The sequence below is a fragment of the Electrophorus electricus genome, chromosome 1, assembly GCF_041902795.1.
Source record: "Electrophorus electricus isolate QZ-2024a chromosome 1, ASM4190279v1, whole genome shotgun sequence".
Taxonomy (NCBI): domain Eukaryota; kingdom Metazoa; phylum Chordata; class Actinopteri; order Gymnotiformes; family Gymnotidae; genus Electrophorus; species Electrophorus electricus.
Genome location: NC_137497.1, coordinates 45,239,993 through 45,249,505, shown reverse-complemented (window position 1 = coordinate 45,249,505; position 9,513 = coordinate 45,239,993).

Here is a 9,513-nt window from a genome sequence, read left to right as displayed (position 1 = left end):
CACCCACCCATCCACCATCCATACTCACCCCAGACTCAAAGGGGTGGCAGATCTGCTAAGGTACTGGAGCTCCAAATGCGGTCTCCTGCCCTGCCAGCATGTGAGCGCCACCCAGTGTCCAGGAGGGCAGGAGTGAGAATGACATGAACCCACACACCAAACAGCTATGCGCCTTCTACACAGGAATGGTAGATAAAGAAGAGATTTAAACAGGATGGATAGATGGATGTCCAGATGGATAGACGGATGGACGGATAATCTCCAGCCACTCTCTATATTTACACCAAACATCTTTTTCTTATTCAGCCCAACAGTCTCAGAAGGAAAACAAACCACAACATGCGTCCTCAGTAAAATCTTCTGGCAATTGTTTAAATACTGAAGGCGTTAGTAACGTTTCCTGTATGTCAGTGGCAGTTATGTTGCCTGGAAAAACAAATAAACCCTGTAATATCACAGGGAAAATAAAACCATCTCTTCTCAGAGAGGGAGCCAAAGAGGATTTGAAGAAAAGTTCAGAGAGAGACACATGCGGATCTTAATGAGAAGAGACGAGTTCAAAGATCTGATCACTGGGTTCACTCAGCAAGACAGAAAGAGAGTTTTTTCTTTGAACTTCCCCGTTAACCCTAATACAGTCTAACGCCAGAGTTGCCAAAGCTTGCACATCTGCTTACTTTCTTCTCCAGCCATATTCACTTGCTTTGGCAACAACCCTGTGACGATGATGATGATTTCACAGCAGTTTACCATCTTTGTACAAATCACACACACAGGAGAGTTAACACTGAGGTTGAGTGGTTGGTTAATTCTTTTGAAAGGTTTGTGTGTGTTTTTTATAACATGCAAGTCACAATTTTATAACACATTTCTCATCCTAAAACAAATCTAGATGAATCTTTGATTTAAAAGACCCCGGCAGCAGGGGGTTTGTGCTTTAGTGTGAAGTTATGGGTTTAATGTGAATGTTACCTTCAGCGAGATCCTGCAGTCTAATCAAACACTACTGGATTTCAAGATGACAAGGCCCTAATGTGCTGTAATAGCTGTGCACCTTTCAGAACACGCCACACTCGAATAAAACTCCATAAAGGACCAGGACGAATCACCTCTACAGCACATTGGTTTGGGTTAAGACATCAGAAGCCAGGTTAGAGGTTAGAGGTCTGGGTGGTGGCCTGCTTCTAGATCTGCACTTCTCCTGTAGTGCTCCAACCACAAAGGAGAGGACATCCAGAGGAGAGGATGTTTACCAAAGGAGAGAACATCCAGAGGTCTGTGCTCTGGATTACAGCTCCAGCTAAACAGAAATGTAACGTAAATGTAATTCCATGAGAGAAAAGCAGATACAAACTTCAAATCACAGGTATAGAATACATAAGCCATAACACATCTCAGAGTTACATACACCAGAGAACCCATCACATGGTTAGGGTTTAGATTTTAGGATTAAGTTTAGGGTTTAAGGATAGGGTTTAAGATTTAAGGTTTCCTTTTAGGGTTTAAGGCTTGGGTTTAAGGTTTAGATGTTGGGGGTTAAGGTTAGGGTTAAGGGGTTAGGTTTAGGGGTCAGGGTTAGGGGCTAAGGGTTTAGGGTTAGGGGGTTAAATTTAGGGGTTAGGGGTTAGGAGAAACTCTTCACATGGGAAGGACTATCAGGATCAACTGGTGTCAAACCAGATTCATGTATTACATGTCTGTTACAGAAAATGGAAGAAAAAAAAATCTTAACATCCACCAGTGAATGAATGAGATTTATTCCAAAGTATTTCGATCATGGTAAAATGTTTTACAATGTTTGAAATGGTTAAAAAACAACAAGTAAACAAGTAAACAAAAACAGAGTTGAGAGGTTTCGTTATGGCGTGGCTGGAGAGGTTGTTCTGTTTCAATAAGGAAACAGGCTGCCGGGTCTCCACAGTAACCCGGAGGGCCCTGAATGTTTCTTCTCCTCCGGCAGGAACAAAGCCGCGCGTCTCAGAAGCACCCTGTAATCCTCTCAGAGGTGAAAGGCAGGAACACAGCAGAGGGGGCAAATCCCCGTTTGCCCCGCCACTTCCTAAACACTGGGGGGGTAAATAATCCTTAAAAGAACGTAGCCGTCCAACCGGAAAAGGAGGGCAGAGAACCGACTCCATAAGCCCCCTTAAGACTGAGAGGTTATGGCGTTCCTCAGTCCGTCAGAATAATCAGGATGAAATCAAACTGATTATAACTGATGCTCAGGTCCAGGACGGCCGCGGGTCCAGGACGGCCACGGGTCCAGGACGGCCGCGGGTCCAGGACGGCTGCCGGCAGCTGTGAGCAGCTGGGATGAGGAACACTGTTGGTGCTTGCTTTAAGGGTATGTGGCACTTTAATCTGTATGCTGTGTTCTCAGTTGGAGGGAATAATACCTGCTCGGTGCACGGTCTCAGACGGTTATTAATAACGTTTACGAGCTCACCCTTCTGCTAGACACGCACTGAAACAGAGGTTGTTAATGTAGGTGTGGAGGCTGGCCATCAACCCCCCACATGCTCCAAATGCCCCACATGCCCCTTACTCAAGAGTGCTCACACCTGCCTGTTTATGATGGGGGTAGTTGAACAAGGGCATTATGGTCCCGTGGTACAATAGTGAGTGTCTAGACCACTCGCACACTCTATGCCTGAATAACGGCAGCTGCTGTGTTGGGAATGGCTCTGTTTGAGAGCCGCTGTCTGTGTGTGTGCGCGCGCGTGCGTGCCAATAACAAGCACAGCATTCACGTGAGTCACAGTGACGCATGGCGCTTTGCAGTACTAGAGAACCATTTAACAAGATTAAGCAAAATGAACTGGTCACTGTGCATGAAAAAGTGAAGGTTTCTCTACACAAACTGGACAACTGGAGTCCACACATATGTTCCTATTACAAACATATCCAGACACGGACAGGAAGGCAGAATGTTCTGGAACGGAGCTCGAGACCTTCCGTCTCAGTGAGACGGTCGCGAGGCTCAACCGCTGACAGGTCGGGTTTTATTGCAGGCGACTGGGAACGGTCATCTCTGAGAGAGATCACACACGACCCTCAACAGGTGCAAATTCCAGCAATTCCACTATGTCTGAGGCTATTGTGTCCTAATCCCAGTCCAGTGCATCTGTAGGACGAGCACAAACTAACCGCCAGCTCCTGCTCTCGCAGAAGGTTCACCAACGCTGCCTTTCATCTGGCACCGGCAGCCTGAGGTGGTGTGTGTGTGTGTGTGTGTGTGTGTGTGTGTGTGTGTGTATTTACATCAGCACCGTTCAGCATGGAAATCTGAGGGCGGTAAACACACCACTGGAGTTGTTCTCTCGTCTCTGTGCTAATTAGGTTGCCATAGAAACCAAGGCAGTAATGTGGACAAAAGAAGTCATGAGTATAAGAGTCAACAAGACGGTGTTAGAGGCCATGTGTAAAAGGGGGCGGAGCCAGCAGCCCTCTGTCGGCCTGCACTCAAAACGGGGGAGTCTGATCTCGGCTGGGTCGTCCTCAACGGGACAGTGAAGGTTTTACTACACTGATCTTACAAACACCATAAAATAGGTGCCTGGCACAAGCTTTGCATAAGCAGGTACCTTCCAAAAATAAAACTTATTACACCCTCAAAAGCATCATTTTAATTCTCCAAAGTTTCCTTTTACGAAAATGATATTTCAGTATGGACTCATTCACCCTGCCCCCCCTCTCTCTCTCTCTCCCTCTCTCTCTCTCTCTCTCCCTCCCTCTCTCTTTCTCTCCCTCTCTTCCTCCCAGGGCAGGTGGGTTGGCCGTATGAAGAGTTGGGTCCCTCCCCCAGCAAGAGAACAGTCCTCTTGGCCACACTCAAGCACACACACTTCTAACGTGCGAGGGGAGGCCAGTCGGAACAAAACTAGTAATAATCCAATTAGACCACATCACTTCCTCTGGTACACATTCTTTGACCAAATGGCAGAATACAAGCAGCACGGTGAAAGAGAAAACAGGCAGAGGAGGAGAGAGAGAGAGAGAGAGAAAGGACGTCTTTGTGGAGGAGACATGGGGGGTCTTCTGTGCAGCCTTCAGAGAGCTGCTTTAGGTCCGCTCCGTAACCCTACCATCTCTCCTCAGGCTCGAGGCTTTTGTAATGCACCTCTGCCACAGCCAAGCTTCTTTCTCAGGACATGTCTGCATATGTACGAGTAGGCGGGGCGATCTGGCCACAACACACCCCAGTGCCAGGGTTTAGCGGCGGGCTGAGGCAACGTTTCACGACTACAATTAGCAGTAGTACCCCCCAGAATCCAGCACTCCTCTGAATAACACACAGAACCCCTGCCAGAGAGTCAGAAATTCAGAGTCAGAGTCAGACAGCCAGAGACTCAAAGAGTCAAAGCCAGAGTCAGAGAATCAGAGTCTCAAAGAGTCAGAATCAGAGTCAGAGAGTCAGCATCAGAGAGCCAGAGAGCCAGAAAGAAAGAGTCTGAAACTGAAACACAGGATAAACAGAAATACGGATTTCGGGTGTGGAGGGAGCAGAGAGGGGGATGGTGAATAGAAGCCTGTTGTTCGTGTGAGCTATAAATGCTTATGATCTCTGACTCGATACTGGTCGGATAACAGCCTCCACTTCCACCCACATCAGCTGCTATCTTGACACAGAGGATCATGTTGGAACATGGTGTCTGAGGGCGCCCACAGTGTGAGAGGTGCACGGTCCCACCCAGACCCAGCTGAACCTGAAACAGATCTCACAAAACCAGGAATCAGACCAGAATGATACTGGAATTCAGAGCTCATCACTACTGGTATGGGCGGTGGGAAGGGGGGATTGTCACTGCAGTGCTATGAAAGGGCATCGTCGTAATCATCTTTATCAACATCATCATCGTCGTCGTCATTCAGACATGCATGAGTTTAAAGAATCAAAAGTCACACCCAGCCTGAGTTTCTACCATTCCGTACATGCCGGTTGAGTTCCTTATATGCACATTTTTCTTTCTTATAAATATTTCTCTTGTTGCTTTATTTTCTTTTTCTATTTCTATTTTCTTGAAATATACTAGTAAACTAAACCATATGAAGAAAACAGACAGCCTAGAATTTTGAGTAGAATAAAAACACACACACCATAAATCCCAAACCTAAAAGAACATCCCAAAGGCATCCGAAGTGTTTGCAGGCTGATACTTAGAGTGTACTTACATAAACACACACACAAAATATTCCTACACACACTACTCTGGACCAATACACAAAACGCACACATTCATAATACTCTGAACTTTCCCCGAGAAGTGAGCTGAGCGGTAGTGAGTGTTGGAGGCACAGCTAGGCGCCATGTCTCTGGGACATAGGAGACATCGTCCATGCTAAGATACTTCTGCTATCATTCACCCAGGAGAGATACGTTCACAGCTGTCATTTCACTATGATCCAAGACTCCTTTTGCTCTGAAATAATACATTTAGTCCTCAGAATGATTCACTTTTATAGCAGTTGTGGTACACAGAGAATTCACAGGCAAATGAGCCTCATTAACGTACCACAGGACTATTCCAAAGCCGAGACCTTTAAAAACCCACACAGACACAAACAGCCCAGACTGGTCCAAGTTATGTGAAGGGCTCGGAGACTGACGTGCATGTAAGACCCAGACGTGACCCATCGCGGGTGTGTAATCAGGTTCTGGATGTGACTAGGCTGAAGATGGAGACTGAGAGGCAGACCAGTCCAGTTCCAACAGCGTTGTCACAGAGCCAGCGAATCAAGGAAGGAGAATATACTTCTATCCGGCGATCGATGACCACCCAGCACTTAGACAGACAGACAGAGTTTGTGTGTGTGTGTGTGTGTGTGTGTGTGTGTTCTAAGAGAAGCCACCCTGCTCCCAGAACAAGGCCAGCTGGTTCCAGTCCTCCACTCTGCCAAGTCTTTCCATCCCTGAGAGCAGGGCGTGTTCAACCCCCCACGGCTGTCCACACACCACGGGGAAATATCCCCACACAGGACTGGTCTGGGCCAGTCTGGGCTGGTCAGCATGGCCTCCATCACAGATCCAGTATAACTCATCCGGGCTGGTAGAAGCACCAGCACTGGACAGGCAATCAACATTATGTTCATTAAGGGATAAAGTTAAGGGTTATGGTTTAGGTCTTAGGGTTAGAGTTAAGGGCACAATATCTCATGTGAGACCATCTGGAAACCAACATTATGTTCATTAATGGGCCACACACAGACAGACAGACAGATACACACACACACCTCCTCGAGGCCTTGCAGTGGTGTGCTCACTAGACAAATGTTCACAGTGTTTTGGCACTTGAACCCCCCCTCACCCACCACCCCAATCAAAGTTCTATGGGCAGTCATGGGCACTCACTGACCTTATGAGCCTAATGTCAGGGCATCTCAGCAGAACTGTGTTGAAGCATGGTGACCCTTGACCTTGCCTGGAGGAGTGATAGAGGCACTGTGATTGGAGATATCCTCTCTGTGTGCCTCACACTCAGCTCGAGTTCCCACAACAACGGTGTGGCCAAACGTTCAAACCCATCTGTGTCCGTCACTAATAAGCCAACAGCAAGTGACTCGAACAAGGACAGAACCTGGTCAGCCTGGGTGAGCCCACAGCTTCATACTGGGGGGGTCACGGGGCCTCGGTTTGGATACTCTCACGGAACAGAGCCCATCCGACACCCACCTTCAGAAACAGACTGATGTGAATACACAGCCACAGATCACCCCCAATCACCCACAATAATTATTATTATCATCAGAATACTACTAATAATGTTGATATAATAATAATGTTTATTATTATTATTATTATTATTATTATGTACTGCATCCTGTTTATTTAAGAAAGAGGATCATTAAACACCCCCATATGTGATCATGTATGTAACCATTACACTACACGAATGTGATCAGTACACGTATGTAACCATTACACTACACATATGTGTTCAGTACACCTTGAACCGTTTCCACCTGACAACTGCTGGCCTCATGACGTTCATTTTTTCATTTGTTTTTGATGCTTTTCCTGTTTTCTCTAGAAATCAAACTGGACAAGCCGTTTAATGAGGTGATGTTGAACCTAACAGAGGGCTGCCAGCCTGGGACGATAGACTGAGGCGACGTGTCCCGACCCACAACCAGTACGATGGACTGAGGGGACATGTCCTGACCCACAAGGAGGAACTGCAGCTCCAGAACATTCCTAAACCACATCAACATAGAACTGCACCGGCTGCACAAACTCAACACATACCAGTCATAATTTACAAGTTTGTCCTTGCCAGTGTGGGAGAGGAGTTCTCAGAACCATAGCTGACTGAGTCCTGAAACACCGTAAGAAGGCCGTGTCTGGTTCTACTGAGAAAAAAAACCAACAAAGTTTACAAGAAATTAAAGACAAGACCAAAAAATGTCTTTGCTAGCACTGTGTACACTTTATGTAGAGTTAACCCCTGCTCTCTGTAAAATATCATCTCTCTCCATCACTCATGACAATCTCCTCCCTGACACACACCCACACACAGCATGGTAAACGTTGGTTTCATTTGGGCTTTGACAAGCGAGACATGTCGCAGCCTCTCCATGAGTCTGTGGCCATGGCGACAGCCTGAGGGCCTGCCACAGCCTTACAGGTTGCCTGTCAAGAATGCCCGACAGGGTCGGGTGGTTTGGGGAAGAACTCAGCAACACAGTGCAGTCATTTCCCACATTAGTCTCTCAGCATCTGTTGCCCCGGGGCACCGTGCCTCTGTTGCGCCTCTCTGGTGTCTGGAGGTCTGGGGGGACTGGTCGTGGGTGGAGCAGGGCGGTAGGGCAGAGGGCGTTGATGTGGGGTGGTTTGCAGTGCTGAGCCCCCACATAAATCACACCTTCCACACCATCTGCAAGGTTGTTAACGGCACACGTGGTAACTCAGCATGTCCGCAGGGTTGTTGATGGTACACGTGGTAACTCCGCGTGTCCACAGCACTTCACTTGGAACATTCTGCACTTTTTCCACAATCATCAGTATGTCGCCATGCATTGCCGTTGTCATGAAAACTGGTACTGCTGTTTAAATGTAACTGTAATGTTACCTAGGTTACTGTTTAACAGTACCTTTAACGTTACCTACTTTACTGTTTAATGTACCTTTAACGTTACCTAGGTTACTGTTTAACAGTACCTTTAACGTTACCTACGTTACTGTTTAATGTACCTTTAACGTTACCTACGTTACTGTTTAATGTAACTGTAACGTTACCTACGTTACTGTTTAACGTTACCTTCATATCTGCTGGTTTATTCCCCACCCTCCCCAGAGTGTGTGAGAATGGGAAGAGTGCCACTCATGATTTACAATGAGCAAACAGAGCAGAGAAGACTTGTGAAGACTTGGGTCCATGTCTAACCTTCAGCGAGCATGCGGGCCCAAGGTTCTCACTGGAATGTTTGCCTTGGGTTTCCAGGGACATGTGTCTCTGCAGAATTTACTGCAGTGCTGATAATGGTGTGGTCTTTAGGCCCCCAAACGGATGAGCCCCTCACCGACCCGATTCTCACCATCAAAACTCCTCAGAATGAAGCGTAACACTGGTGTGACTCCCCAGGAGGCAGCCAGCCCAGCATACACCACTCACTGTCCCACCATGCTGCAGGGGTTTATGCCTCCAGAAGATGAGCAGAAACTGGAACAAATAGGCAGTGGCTCTGCAGTGGGCGGAGCCAATTCTTAAAGGGACAAAGGCCTAAATTAACCATCTCTCATCCTTCAGGAGCTTCTGCTTACAGAGAAACAGAAGAAAGTGCACAGCTATCAGGACCAGGGGATGCACACTGCCTCTCCAAATGTTTCATTCTTACTCTACAATAACCGTTTCTATTCCTTTCTTTGTCATCTGATTTATTGGTAGATGTTATCACTATAAATCAGGATCCAATAACCCATGTTTTGTTGTCCCTGCATTGTTAGAGGACACTGTGGGGAAGCTTTAGAAACTGTTATGGCCTCAGGGCTGAGCGCTGGAACGTTAAAAATTACCTTAACACCACTAGCCCATAAAACCTGACACTCATTTTATATTTAGTAAACCACAGCCCTTCAACTGCATTTCTGATACGTCTACAATTTTCAGTGAAGTTTTAAAGCCCAAGACAATCTTTGGCAACAGTGCAGTGAATGTGTTGCTCTAGAGGTTAAGAACATGACCTGTGTTTTGGTGGAGTCTGTACAATGTTGAGGTTCAGTCCTGAAAATTGTAGTTTACCCAATGCATCAAAGGATCCCGTGCTCATTCGGCTCTGATCTGTCAGCTATAAAAATACCCAGAGGCAACATCAAAGGCTCACACTGTTTGCAGGGGCCAGTCCCATAATGCCATCAGCCTCCGTCTTCGCTGACACAGCAAAGACTCTTTCAAACCTGCAGGAAAATTGGTCTTTTTAAACTATTGAAAGTGTGATGAAGAAAAAAAAACCTTGATATACACTATGCGTCCTCCTTTAATGTTCGTCCACTGAGCATCCATCGTGATGCCCTGACCA